The sequence below is a fragment of the Acomys russatus genome, chromosome 30, assembly GCF_903995435.1.
Source record: "Acomys russatus chromosome 30, mAcoRus1.1, whole genome shotgun sequence".
NCBI classification, from domain to species: domain Eukaryota; kingdom Metazoa; phylum Chordata; class Mammalia; order Rodentia; family Muridae; genus Acomys; species Acomys russatus.
This window is the reverse complement of record NC_067166.1, coordinates 15,272,750-15,288,093: the sequence shown is the minus strand read 5'-3', so window position 1 is coordinate 15,288,093 and position 15,344 is coordinate 15,272,750.

Genomic DNA, 15,344 nt, shown 5'->3' with positions numbered 1-15,344 from the left:
TTCACTAGTTACGACTGCCTCACCTATGTTTTATATATGTGATTGGTCTCATTGAAAATTTAAACTATTTACAGCCCAACAGATATAGGCACTGTTTATTTCAGATGCATCACAGGTAACATGAAAACCATTGTGGTTATTTGTTAAGAGTTAAAAAAAAGTTGGTATTTCTGTTCATCTCCATCTGGGTTGCATGGTGCCCTGCTGCTCTTCCAGGTATGGTGGTGGGGGGGGGGGGGGAGAAACAATAGCTGTGCTTTGTGACCCTGCACAGCAGTCACGTGACAGGCACCAGCACTCACTGGCCCTAGTCAATTGTGAGAAACAGGAAGCAGAGCTGTAGACCCCTTCTCCTCAGTTACAGATTGCTAGGACTTGAAATGGCCCAAATCTGAACGGCTTCATGTGACTCTGTAAAACTAGAACTACAAGAGTGAAAACTGTCCAGGGAAGTTTCAAGGATACATTTCAGCCAAATGAAAAAGGAACTCGGTAAGAAACAGAGCTGCCCACAGAGGTCCAGTTTGTCTCAGGGGCGGTTAAGACGCAGCTGTTCGTGATCACAGAAGCCACAGAGAGGGAGAGTCTGAGTAACTGTCCATGAGCAGGGAGCCTTTTCCTGAAACCTGAGCTAGTTCCCTCCATCCACCCTGGCAAGGGCGGGTGCTCCACAGCCATCTGAGCCAGGCTATGAGCAAAAGGGGACTGGACGGCATTTACCATTCCCACTTTTCTGAATTGGAAGCTGAGAGGTTTAAACTGAGTCACAAAATTACCACACACAATAATCTGCGCCTCAAAATAAAATATTCTCTTTACATTAAAATCTTTCAAATCTTTTTTTTAACCCCCACCCCCCCGTGTGTGTGTGTGTGTGTGTGTGTGTGTGTGTGTGTGTGTGTGCACGCGCGCGCCACAACACATATGTGGAAGTCTTGATACAGACTCTCTTGTCCACTGGCTGGCCTGCAAACTTCCACCTCCCATGTCACTAAAGGAACATACAGATGTGCAGCGCCATGCCTGGCTTCCCATGGGCTCTGGGGTGTGAAGTCTGGTTCTCTCACCAGCATGGCATCAGCTTTGCCCACTGACCCATGTCTCCAGCCCTCAATCTAGAACTCTCTGACTCCAAGCCTAGTCAATTTTCAGTGAGCCGTATTTGTCAACAGTCAGGATGCAATACTCTGAGCCACATACATACACAAATGTACTTGGAAGGCTAAAAGCATGGAGGTGAACAGTAAAGGAGAGTGGCTAACAGCTCCTCCATTTTCACAGACAACCCGATCTATTCTTCCTTAAAAAGGGCCCATGACATTCCCAGCGGGACCGCTCTTTAAGATTCTGTTTACACAAGTCAACTCAAGGGGTAATTATCCAAGTCTACTTTACTGGGCTTTGTTGGTAAAATAAATGCTTGGAGAAGTTTCTCCATGTTTTAAGGGCAGCTCAGCATAACAAACACAGAGAACAGTGCCCCAGTTCTGTGTCCAAAGCATAAACTGTGGCTCAAAGCTCAGCCTGGTAGTTATTAAAGGAAAGAGAGTAGGTGGGGGAGTCGCGCGAAGTCCGATTTCTGCCTAGTCTACAACAACCTCACACTTGTGTTTGACAAGTGGTGCTCAAAAAAGAAAAGAAAGAAAGCAACTTGCAGGATTTTTCAAGGAAAGGCTTGAAAGTGTCAAATTTCAGGAACCTGTCTACCAAACACAGCCGCTGGCAGGCTGCCAAGGGCTGGCTGCGCTCCCCCCTGCGAAATGCTGGGAACTTGAACCTCTACAGCGCTGCCCTGCCACTCAGCCGCAGAGCTGTATGACTTCAATTTCCAGATCTTGTGGACGCCAGGTCAAAACTGAAAATCGTGCACGCTTCCTTTTACTCTTAAGGACTGGAAAACTCCTCGGATCGAACACAGCAAAGTCAGCAATGGAGCTGCTAGACTGCGTCCACCGCTCAGTGTCTGGGTACCGTAGGTAGGGCAGCCTGCCCAAGAGCCAGCACCAAGTTAAACTCTGGTTTAACGCTTCAAGTTTGGGGGGGTGTCACATTACAGTTGCTATTTGCATATAGGTGGCATCACGTTCATACACGTGACCATGATAATTCTAACCTACTTCTCTCTGTCTCTTGCATACGATACAGCAAGTGGGACACAGCAAAAAGTTCATAAATATTTAAATTTGTGAATGAGAAACATGAATTAAAAAAACAAAAACAAAAACAAAAACAGATGATTCCAGTAAGAACTCCTACAGACTTTGCAGAGAGAGCCGGCATGAGGTAGAGAGAAATACTGGATTCTGAGTGGGGAAAACCCAATGAAACAAAGGTGACCACAAGAATCATAAAACAGAGAAAGTACAGCCTGAGGGCATGAGCCAGCAGACGGCAAAGGGGTGGGGGTGGAGGTACGGGTATATTGCGTTATACAAGGATACACTTAACATGGTGTGCCTCTCCAATGCCAGTGTCTGTCTGCACCAGCCTCCGCAGACACCTTCTCTCCTGCAACAGTGTTCTAGTTTGGGTCAAGACAGTGACAGAGTGACAGAGGCCAGCCTGCATAGTGATTCCAAGCTCATTCCTCCAGAGACAATGACTTGATAGCCTTGCCTTTTTTGTAGCCTCGACTATAAATTATAACCCTTTCACAATGCAGCCTGGTGTATCATCCAGCACCAGCAATACGTACCCCTCACCCAACACCTCAACTACTTGTTCAAAGTGGGTGATTTCAACCGGACAGACACAAGTTGCTATAGGCAGACAGGTGACAGCCGCACACCCGGGGATGTGCCAAGGCAGACAATGCCGTGGTGAGTAACGTGGACTCTAAGTGCTGACAGGCTCCCTATATTCCAGCAGATTGCATTCCAAACCTAGGCATAAACCTTACGCAATAACCGACCAAATATCTCCAAAAATAGATGCCGAGATTAAAAGTGAAATAAAGAGTATTTGCTCATTACAAAGATTTCCAAGCAAGGTACTTCCGGACACACGCATAGGCCAAGGCATAGAGTCCACAGGTAGAGATGGTACTTCCAAGATGGCTACCATGTTTAAATCGCTTGGAGTCCAGGAAATAACCTATTTAATCTAAGAACTGCCACCCAGAGATCCTTGTACATCTCCAAGGGTTTTTAACCCTAATAGCTTGGGCTCCCTCCAGGGCTCCCCTGGATGTCTGACCTCTTCCCCCAGGGAAGCTCACTCAAAGGTGTCACCATTGAGACAGACACACCAGATCCCACTTGAGAAATGCCTTATCCTTTGACTGTCTTCTGAAAATACGGGAAAGAAATCAAACAGGGATAGAGAGATGGGTCAGTTTGTATAAGGACTTGCTATACAAGCATGGGGACCCGAGTCTGGTCCCCAGGACCCCCACAGAAAGGCCAGGAGTGGGTGCCATGTACCTGTAATTACAGAACTATCTAGGGCTTGCTAGATGGCCAGTTGAAACCAACTGCTGAGCTCCAGGGGTCAGTGAGAGAGACCCTGTCTCAAAAATAAAGAAGTTAATTGAGGAAGACACTGGACATTTACCCACCCACCAATACAAAAACAAGAAACAAAAAACAAAACAAAAAAAGAAACCAATGGAAACAACCCTAGGCTGGTGGCTGGGGGAGGGGTCGCTGCATCTGTGCAAGACGGACTGTGATGGTGAGAAGGGTGGGTGTGTCTGGGAAGGATGATGTGCACGGGTCACCAACCGTTATCCACTAATTCTTCATTATCACCCATATGCGCGGGCATATTCATCTGCCCGTTATGCTCATTCATTTGTAGTCTAATAATATCCATAGGGGACATATTCCCTGCCAGGCACAAAGACACAGACAAGACATTTTGTTCTGTCTACGAAATGGCTTCTCCTTCTTGATGCTCCACCCTATCGTCCTCTGTACTCTGGGGCGTTCTGCACTGGTGCCCTCTGAGGACCTTGTGGGCACAGATGCGGTGGTCGCTACTGCAGGACAACGCACAGAGGTCCATTTGTCTCTTCTGGGTGTGATTATACTGGTAAGCATCCTACCCAATCAACAAGTGCAGGCTTTTCTGAAAAGCTGACATCGATAAACAGTTGAGGGATGTGAAGTCACACAGTGGAGTGACTGCACACTCTGAGGAGAGCAACCTCTCACGGCGCTCGGGAGGGATAAAAGTCCCTTTGCACACCACTTGTTCTCGAGCATTCTGACTATGCTTCTGCCACTTTGGGAAGCACATGGCTCAGGAAATACGTAAGGTGGGGGCTTGGGGTATGGCTCAGTGGCAGCACAGAGCACCACACAAACAGGGCAAGGCAACACGCAACTGTAATCACACCCTTGGGAGGTAAGCATGAAGCATCATAAGTTCAAGGTCATCCTTGCCTCGCAGTGAAGGAAAGGTCACCCTGTGATACATAAACCACTGTCTCCAACAAAGTACAAAACCCTACATCATAACAGAATGAGGGACCTCCAAACCTTTAAACAGTTTATAAATGCCTATTGCAGTGCTTTTATCAGTAACATTCAGTATACTTTATTAGTAAATCCTAAAAACCAATCTCAGCCATGTATCTCTTACAGTGAGGTCACTTCATGCAACAGGCGCACCCCAGCGGAAAACAAAGCACATCTGTCACCCTTTAAAAAGACGCAATGCAATAGAGGACTTACTTGGAAAATCCCCTGGCACAACTTTGCCAGCCCAACCAGGGATATCATGCCATAGAAAAGGGTTTGTTATTTAAAACCTAAAATAGTATCTCACAACAGATTTGTCACCAGTGAACCACCGCATTTATAGTCTTCCACGGAAACGTTGGGAGGATGATACTGTTGCAAATTAGAAAAATTAAAAAATTGGCAAGCAAACTAAAATCAAAGTTGTACCCAACGGGTACATGAAAGTTGTCAGAACTTCCTGCAGAGTCCCTTAGCACACTTTCTCCATCCCCAACTGTTGTGTGACAAAACTTGTTTCGGGGAGATGCAACGCAGATGTCTACCCACCCCAGTCAGGGAGCTCATGACAGACCAAAGAACAGATACCAGATACCACCAACTTGGTGAACCAATGAGGTTTTTTTGTGGGTTATTTACAGGAATATGGGTGAGAGGTTACTTAGAGGGTCAGAAATGACTCCAAGACAGCTGCATCACCAAAGCCTGCCTAGCACGAATGACAGCTCATAAAGCCGGCAACCTGGAGCGCACTGCACAGCCTCATCAGGTGGGAGACTGTCCTTTCCCTTTCCAGGTGCCTCAGTTGGTCTAAACCTCTTCCAGGCAGTTTGGGGCGGGGTGGGGATGAGGGGAATGTTTCCGCTTCTCCCAGGAAGTGGTTCTGGTCTCAGAGTCATCTTTGCAGCTTTTCCCCTCTGTCTTCTTTGAAGCTCAGAGTTCTTGTTCTGAGAAAGACTCTCAGCTCTTATTGTTTCCTCCGGCAGGAAGGAGGTGGGGCTGGTGAATCTGGTTGGTTTCAGGGACTTCCTGAAGCTATTTTGAGTTATTTAGCTTCCTGCTTAAGAAGCTTCCTGCTGGGTGGAATGTTTCAATCTGGGAGGAAACTGTTGCGCCACACCAGTGTTTACCCAGACTGGGCTGACAATCTCGCCCTTAAATCCATATCCCTTCACTTAATAGAAGCATAGCATGTCCTTTCTACCCGCTTCTTCAAGGTGCCCCCATCTTTGTTTGAATTGCTCTCCTGTTCTTTACTGCTCTGTCAATGCGTCTAGCACTTCGTTCTCCAGACCTCAGTTTGGAGGGTCCAGGCTTGGGATTCACTCTTGTGCAAGCCTCCTCTCAGCCCCTGCACACCCCATCTTCATATATGCCAATCACCTAGGCCTCCTCTGAGCTCATGCAGCTCGGTGGCATATACCTTCCCACTCACCCTGTGAAGTGGCAAAGACCTTGTACACACTCTGGGCACGGCACTGTCACGACTATACTAGGTAATCACCATACACTTGCCCGACTCCCTCTGTCAAGTCCAACCTTCCATCTCTTAGCCAGCATTAACGAGCTGCACCAACAAACACTATAAAAGCTATCCTAAATCAGTTTAGGAGAAGTCAAGACCAACCAAGGTTGAGGGAGACCCTTCAAAAGTCATATATACCAAGTGGAATCCCCCAAATCCAGATTCATATGGATTTCTCCTTTTTAGTCAAACGGTACCTCCTTTCCCTACCCCCTCTGAAAGAGGACGGGTCTCTGACATCTGTTCTCCTCCACGGCTACTTTTTCCTCCCTGGATGCTGCTGCCACCACTGCCTGACTGCCAATCACCGAGGACGAGAAGCAGCTGTCTAGACAGGTAGATCCAAGATGCAGATAGCACCACAGGAGTCAGTGGTTTGTCCACCGCCTGGAAGGCCAGCTCCATTAAGATGGAATCTTTTATGTGTGCTTGGCCTATGAGTCACAGACTCCAACACATCTGAAACAGCACATACGAGAAGGGCCAGGTCCTCAGGATACATCAACTAACAAGTGTAAGGTGTAGGCAGATGATACAGGAAATATTAAAAAAAAAAAAAAAAAAAAAAAAAAGTGAGCGTGTGGGACAAGAGCAGCTTTTTATGGTTGTTGTTTTTTGTTGTTGGCAAAGGGACCTTCCTTTATAGGGCAGCTGGTCTGAAACTTAGCAAAGAGTGTAGAGAGGGCAATTTTGTTCAAAAATGTATTGGCATGTAGGAGGTGACTTAAGCCGCAAGTAAGGGTGACGAAGTCAGGGAAGAGACGACTACCATAGAGGAATAAAGAGCAGCACCACAATAGATGTGTTGGCTGAAGGCGTGGGCATGGATGAGGGGTCTGCTCTCATCTCTTCCAAGCTTAGCCAAATAACTCATACCTATCCGGTGTTCACCAACGGCTTCAGGACGCATGAGCACCTCTCTGTAGCGAGGAGCATTCCTCTTAGTGCCACACCATGAATATTTGGCGACATTTCACCTACCAAGGTGGTGTTCTTCTTTTGTAGAGCTCTGAGTTACTCTAGTCTATTCAAAAATTAAGCAATACTTCAAGGTTATTGGCAGTATAAAACAATCCAGCAGTATTTTTTATTACTTATTGCCAATAAACAAACAGAACTGATGTTTCCCAAAACGGGCTTTTATAAAATGAACACGCTCATCCCACAAGGCCCAGGACAGTGAACATCTACCACTGACAGGAGCAGAAAGTACCGTGAGTGATTGCAAGTCAAGTCTATGAGAAGAAAGCCTTCTTCACACACACCAAAAGCGACTGGCAGGTGCAGTACTGGAACTGAAGCCAGAGGCTGAGCTGAAGGGAAAGGCCAAAACTCTCAGGACAGAAAAGGCATGGGTTGAATGAGGTGGTGAGGTTTTTTTGTTGTTGTTGTTTGTTTGTTTGTTTGTTTGTTTTTGAGACAGGGTTCCTCTGTGTAGCCTTGGCTGTCCTAGACTCACTTTGTAGACCAGACTGGCCTCGAACTCACAGCGATCAACCTGCCTCTGCCTCCCGAGTGCTGGGATTAAAAGGCGTATGCCACCATGCCTGACTCAACTTCCTTTTAAAGTGAAACGGGAAATAAGAGTCCCAGATGGGGTGCCACTTCGGCGGAAGCGGTGAAGCGGTGCACCTAAAAAGGTTCTTGGACGCTGTTTCCCAGAGAAAATGTACATTGTCTTGAACCCTGGCTCTCTTGCTACAGGTGATGCTGGGGAAAGGAACTCCCCAAAACTGAACAGCCAGGAGGCGGCCTTTGTGACAGGCCCACGGAAAGGGTCTAGCTTCTCAAGAGCAGGCATGCTGCTGTCCCCAAGGCAGGTCACCACAACCGCTAAGGAGGCTCACAAACTTAGTAAGCAACATCCCAGCTCCTATGGAGAATGTGGAGTGAGCAGTAAGGAGATGTGATCTCCTCACTAAGAAGCTCCTCTCTGGCCCTTCGGTGTTTCTCAAATAAAGAAAAAAAATCTGAGGTTCATATCTGACCACATCCCCTGGAGGGGGAGACCTGGTGGCACTCAGAGGAAGGATAGTAGGTTACCAAGAAGAGATTTGATACCCTATGAGCATATACAGGGGGAGGAGGTCCCCCTCAGTCACAGTCATAGGGGAAGGGAGTAAGGGAAAAATGGGAGGGAGGGAGGAATGAGAGGATACAAGGGATGGGATAACCATTGAGATGTAATATGAATAAATTAATTTTAAAAATCTGAGGTTTCGTACCCTTTCCTGCTTTGTTTATCAGCCCCCTACGTGGTATTATATTGCATTTTCTGACATTTTTTAAAAAGAAGAACTTCCCACCGTGCTACACTCCCGGAACGAGTCTTCCGGAGACTTTGCCCTCGGCTTTCTGGAATTTTTCAATGAAACTCGAAAGCGGTGTTTACCTGACCCCTACATGCTACCCTAATGAAATCTCTGTTTTTAATTCTTTGAACTCTTCTCCTCCTCTTTCCTCGTCATGCCCTCTGGGATGAAAGACAAGCACAGGGCTTGGCTGGACCTCAGCTGGCAAACACGGGCCTAACGGAGTTTGGACAGTTTTCTCCAAACTTGGACAGGATCACAGAGGTATTAATTATGCTCCTTTCTCTGGCAAGGCTCTTGCGTCTCACCTGCAGAAAGAATCAATTTAATGGTAGGTCATGCCAGCACTTTTTTTTTCCCCTGACAGACAAAACCACAGATGCCAATCACAGGAAGAATAAGGATAAATGGATCTTGTCCTGGATGACGTTCAGATCCCCGGTGCCCACATAAAGCTGCATGGGGTAGCGTGTTTCAATAATCCCACTGCTCCTGTGGGGAGATGAGACACCGAGATAGGGGTCTCCTCAGAAGCTGTGGGCTACAGACTTCCAGGAGAGATCCTGCCTCAGACAAGGACAAGCTCTCAAGGATGTCTCTGACCGTCACAGGAACACCAGAGCACAGATACACTACGGGGTGGGGGTGGAGGGCATTCCTAAGCAGCCAGGAGGAGTGAGGATGGTTCTCTGCCAACAGGAGTCTGCGTGAGGCTGGCTTAGGTTTTCCCTGCCAAGGGAACCTTTGAGGAAGTTTAGTTGATCATTTCCTTTCCTTGCCAGAAGGAACATTCTGTTGAGGAGAGTTTTATTTTGTTTTTCAATTTCATTTAAAACGGTTGAATTAGCTGGGCAGTGGTGGCGCATGCTTTTTAATCCCAGCACTCGGGAAGAAGAGGCAGGTGGATCTCTGTGAGTTTGAGGCCAGCCTGGTCTAGGACAGTCAAGGTTACACAGAAAAACCCTGTCTCGAAAAACCAAAAATAAAATAAAATGGTTGAATTTAACCATGTTTAGGAAGGGCAGAGAGGGAGGATGTGTGTAATGTAATGAGCATAACAAAATAATTTCTTTTGGGCATGTAAAAATAGCTTAGTCAGGAACCCCACTACACTCAGGGTTGCACCTGATAACCAGAACTGGGTGACGTCACTCATTCAAGCTAAGCAGACACAGTCTTAGAAGCCCATGATGCCCACTAGACAGTTTATATGCAGAGACCAAGGGCAATGCCCTGTTCTGCACATCTGGAGAGACACCACCTTGACCTGCCCTGTGGCTGGACAGTGTACCCCAGGATTCTGACCCTAAAATCAGAGACTTCTGTAGAGACTGGGCCTGGCCTTCAGCCAAGATATATCGCACAGGTGAGCAGCCTTGGGGAGACAGGCTTAGGACCGTAGTTAGGAATTTGGAGTGTGAAACCTGTGTGACAACCCTCAGCATAATATGACTTTTGTTATGCTAACTATACTTTTTTTTTTTTTTAAGATTTATTTATTTATTACATATACAGTGTTTTGCCTGCATGCCAGAAGAGGGCACCAGATCTCATTATAGATGGTTGTGAGCCACCATGTGGTTGCTGGGAATTGAACTCAGGACCTCTGGAAGAACAGCCAGTGCTCTTATCCTCTGAGCCATCTCTCCAGCCCCATAACTATACTTTCTTGAGACAAGGTGTGAAGGGGAGAAGTGGGGGAAGAAGAGGAGAAAGAAAAAGACAGTCAGACAAACACTCCAGTGTTGCTCAAAAAAAGCCCCTGCCCACAGACATGTACTTTCCTTTGGCAAAAGATGAAGGAGAAAGATGGATGGATACTTCTCCCAGAAGTATCTGCCTGGAATCTGAACGTGTGTTCAATTCCTCTCTATCTGGAAACCTGGGTGCCCAGCAGCGGGCTTGCTCCCAATGACTGTCCTGTCGCACCTGCGAGCACCTCAGGGCCTCACACCCCCAGCCTAACTGTTGCTCCTAGAAGCTAGGAGGCAGAGGGGCCACATAGTCATTGAGAAGACCCTGCTGAGAAAGTTTACTCAACGTAACAGAAAAGTTGCTTAATTCAAGCCTCACAAAATGTCCTTCACCGTTTAGAATCTGATCCTGCAAAGAGAAAAGAGGAAGACTGTCCTTAACTAGAGCAAAATGACCTCACTCCTTCTAAAGTGAGGCGAGTTTGGTAGTTTCGCTCTTTGTTAGAGCATTGTCCTTTCCCAGTGCTACCCGTTATATTTGGCACAGCCTCAGGCGGCGGCTGCACAGGTCCAGCCCAAATGAGAAAGAGGCTGCAATGCCCACCACCAGATCCTTAAGTACAGCCGACAAAGGGCCTGACTGGCTCCTCACAACCCAGAAAGGCTGTGCCTTGAAATTTCATTTACTAAGAAAACTTTTCACTTATATTCTAGCTCAGTATTTGAACACAAAGACTGATAAGTCTCTGTCTGGGGATCTTTAGAAAGAAAAAACAAGTAAGTCGCTGGGTTTTCCTCAGCTTCAGGAATCAGAAGCTAACTGTTGGGAGACAGCTCCGGTAGAGGAAGCCAGGAGAGTAGCAGGAATATGAAATTCATACATAAACAGAAGAAACATTAGCTCAATTCAGACTAGATTCTTCCTTAGCCTGAGCTACTTTTAAAAGCGGGGCCCAGGGCTATAATAAGGGAACTATTTTGTCCTCATTCAAAGTCTTATTGGCTAAGAAGTAATGACTTTTTAAAATGTTGTTGTTGGGTGCTTATGCCCACATGATGAAAAGATATGCCACAGTACACATGTGGAGGTCAGAGGGCAACTTGATGGAGTTGGCTCTCTCCTTCCATCTTCATGTGGGCTCCCAAGACCGAACTCGGGTTGTCAGGTACACGCAACAAAGCACTTGCAGGCTGAGGGGTAATGATTTGTAAATAGGGTCTTACTTCTAAGCTCTTTGATCTTTAGCACAGGACGAAGTCATCTGGTGTCGATGACCGCTCAACGGGATTCCTAAACTCCAAACTCCAAATGTCAGTCGGGGAGAAGGATTTGTGGTTTTCACAAATGTTCGATTAAAATGAAAAGATCAGAAGCCTCCTGTGACTTTTCCCCAGGTCCCCACACTAGGTACCCGAGGAAGAAAGTGAGCTGGGATGAGAAACTCCTCAGGGGAGAAAAAGGGAAACAGAGCCACGATTTTCTGGCAAGGGCGGGTGGTGGTGGTGGTGGTGGTGGTGGTGGTGGGTGGGTGTGTGTGTGTGTGTGTGTGTGTGTGTGTGTGTGTGTGTGTGTGTGTGTCCGTGTCCTACCCACGAGCAAGTGAAGGACCAGCCTTCAGCTTTGATGCTCTGTGGGCCTTCCTCTCCCCATTAGGCAGAGAGATACATCTGTATCAAGTACTACAGATGGACACAAAGCACGCCGTTCCGCCATGGTTCAGTTGGCAGAGTGCTCGCTTAGCCACTCTTAGGTTTCAATCCCTAGCACCACATAAACAGGCATGGCAAATACCTACAGGCCTGGCACTTGGGACGTTGAGGTAGGATGATCAGAAGTTCAAGGTCACTCCTGCTATGTAGTAAGTTTAAGGCCATCCAGGGATATATGAGATCCCCCCCCCCCCCCAACACACAGCCTCACACCCCCATCCACACACAATAAAAAAAGAAAATGTATTTGAGGTGCTTGGTGGGTAAAGGCACTTGCCACCGAGCCTAACAACTTAGGTTGGGTCCCCAGGACTCATGATGGAAAGAGAAAACTCCCACAAGTTGTCATCCCTACATGCTTGGAATGATTATTCATGCACAGACACAGACACACACACACAGAGTACTTTGCTCTGCTAGGGATATGCGATGATTTTTAAAGGCTCACTTAGAGGCAGCCTGTTGGGTACCACTGGCCTTCAGAAGCCATTGAGTCAGCATGAGCCATAGGCCCAGCTGCTTCCACTGTTCAAGCGGATAGAGTAATCGTGGAAGTGTAAACCGGAGTATGTGGAGTAAATAGGAAACAGATGATGACAGAGGCCCAAAAGCTGCCTCTTCCTGGAAACTATAGCTCAGGACTCTATAGAGTGTGTATGTAACAGGGGCGGCTGATGAGGGTGTGGTCACCTGGGAAACCACCCAGCCTACGTGACTTTAGGCAGACAGAGCCTTCCACAGAAAAGCATCGCAGCACTAACCATCATATGCAGCCCCCTCCCGCTCCGCCCCTCCTGCCCCGCCCCTTCTGGCTCTGCCCCTTCATCATCACTGTGCCCTGGCTGAGCCCTTACCAGGTATCAGGCATCCCGCTCAGCACCTTCTTTCTGTGGACCCTGAACAGAGATATCACAAGGTGCTGTTTGATAGGTGGACGCACTGTGGGCTGGGGATGGGTTGGAGAGCAGCTTGGCCAAAATCATATAGCCAAGAAGCAATATGGGTAGTTCTTATACACCTCCCGGGGGTCCAAGAGGCCAAGGAAACTCAGAGCTTAGTGTGGAAGGAGAGAGAAACCCATGTCTTATACATGATGTACCCATATACATAATATACAAAACCGTTTAAGAAGCTTTGAGAAGAACAGCAGCAGGCCCTGTAGTTCAGATTCTTGGGTTTAGGCACCAAATTCTCCACTTTGATGTGTGGGTATAATCACGTGACCCTACCCAGCTCAGAGCCCAGGTCCCACAATAGGTCACCCTCACTTCCCTTGGGGATGGTCACTGGGGCCACTAGACCGGGCAGCTCTAACCTGTGGCCTCTAGTGGCGCAGCAGTCCACACATGCTGATGATGGCTGCTACCTGATGTTAGAAGGGTGTTATCCGAACAGAAGCACACGGGGCGGTGAGGTGCTCATTCCATAGGCAGGAACGGACGCCCCGGACGATGAGGACATCGTCACACATGGCTCACACATCACAGGCTTTTTTCCTCTGCCCTTTGTTGCAACTACCATGGAGTCTCAACAACTCAGAGACCCGTGCCCGTGGTGACATGTGTGTCCACTCAACATAGCACAAGTGTCCTGATGGTGGTTCTATGAGAGGCTGGAACGAAGCCCTATTACAGTGTGCCATTTAGCAGGTACAGCGTCAGGAACTTCCAGATCTTATGGGGTGATCATTACCAGTCCACTCAGGGGCCCCTGCTCATTCACATGCATGCATCGGACTTCCTAGCACATATTCGGAAAACTCTGGAAAAGGGCATGTCGATAACAACAAGAATGAAAACATTCTTTTTCTATATTCCAGCACTTAGAATATGCTTTTATTTTTTTTTTCCTGTCTAACGAGGATGAATGGCTTTTAAACTCAGTAAGTTTATTTATTTAATTTAATTTATTTATTTATTTATTTATTTTTGGTTTTTCAAGACAGAGTTTCTCTATGGTAGCCTTGGCTGTCTTGGACTCACTTTCTAGACCAGGCTGGCCTCAAACTCACAGCAAAGCACCTGCCTCTGCCTCCCCAGTGCTGGGATTAAAGGCATGAGCCACCACTGCCCAGCTTATTTCTTTAGCTCTGATGGAAAGAAACCTGGCAGCTGTCACTTCAGTAACAAGCAACTCTAGGTGACCGCAATCATTCTGTTAAACCCTGACCTTCTTCCTTAGCAGCAATGAAAGCATTTCTGTCATCTCACGCTCTTGACAGACGAATTTTAAGAAGAACATATAAAACAAGACCAGCCTGAAAAATCTTGAACTTCGTGAGCAACACACCAAATTGAAATAAACTGTCTTCTTCACAGTTGGTTAAAGCTGTTCGCGGAGACTTGCCTTTGCTCTTCCGCTGGCCCGGCGATGCTTGTTGGCACAGAAGCCCACAAAATCCTTCTTAGGAAGTAGGACAAATGATGCCACTAAACCATTAGGAAAGAATTTCGTCGTCTTAAAGGGCTTGTAGGCTAAGAATAAAAGAAACAATAGAAAAAGAACCACTGAAAAAGCTGACCCCTCTAATCTTTACCTCTGCCTATGTGCTCCATAACCCCAGTGCTAAAATGGAGGGACTCAGGCCTGAGTCTAAACGTTCCCTGCTAACAGGTGAGCCACTGCAGGGAACTGTAGGAATTTAATTCCACATCCGCATCTCTGCAGCTTTTGAGGATTTCATTAATTTCCCCGACGGCTGTTTGCCAAGGGTATCATAGTCACAGGCATTCCCAGCTACAGGGACCACATTATCCCAGGAGGCCATTGGGCCTATGGAGATCTGAGGTACCATTGCCCTCATCCACTATTACAGTTAAGAGCTACAGAGCCAGCCAGGTGGGCAGGACTAACAAAAGCTATGCAAACCCCCTGCAGCCTTAGAGTTCTCAACTATCTGGTGAGGATTAAATACTAACACTGTTTGTGTGAGTGATCACATGCAGAGAGAGCGCGCTTAAAATAATGCCGGCACTATTAACAAATGGTGCTTTCTCACTGTTCACGATTAGCCCTGTCTCCTGTCTTATCAAGCATTATTCAAGGTGTGTTTCCTTGGCTTTCAAGCCATTCACCTTTAGTGGAAGTTGGATAAATGCAGCTACCTCTAGCTTATTCCTGTCAGTCACATACGGGAGACCTTGTTATCTTCCTTACATAATTGTTCAGGAAAATTAAGTAGCTGGGGGATGGCTACCAGAACTCAGTCTCAGTGACTCACCTGCAGCTCCTAATTAGAAGTGGGGGAATTAATGCTTGTCTACAAAGTGAGAAAGTCAACCAACACAGAGGTGTATGGTTCCAAAACAGACATAGATTGGACCCAATCACGGCTCAGCTCAGATGGGGCCTATTTGACCTCCCTGCCCTGGCAGGGACCAATGGACAGGCTCCTCTCTGTTCCCAATCCATGCAGACTGAGCAGCACTGGCCTGTCTCCAGCAGCCACACCATGTGCTGGCTCACCTCCTGTGCCCTAGGCAGGACACACGAGACTTTTAGCTGAATCCATGCACGGATGCCTCAAGGTAGCTAGCTGCTGGAAGACCCTTCCTGCTGCCCTGAGGACAGGCTCATATGCTGATTACTATAAATTAGAAGGGCCCAGAATTCCAACTGGACCTTGTAGACCATTGCTCAG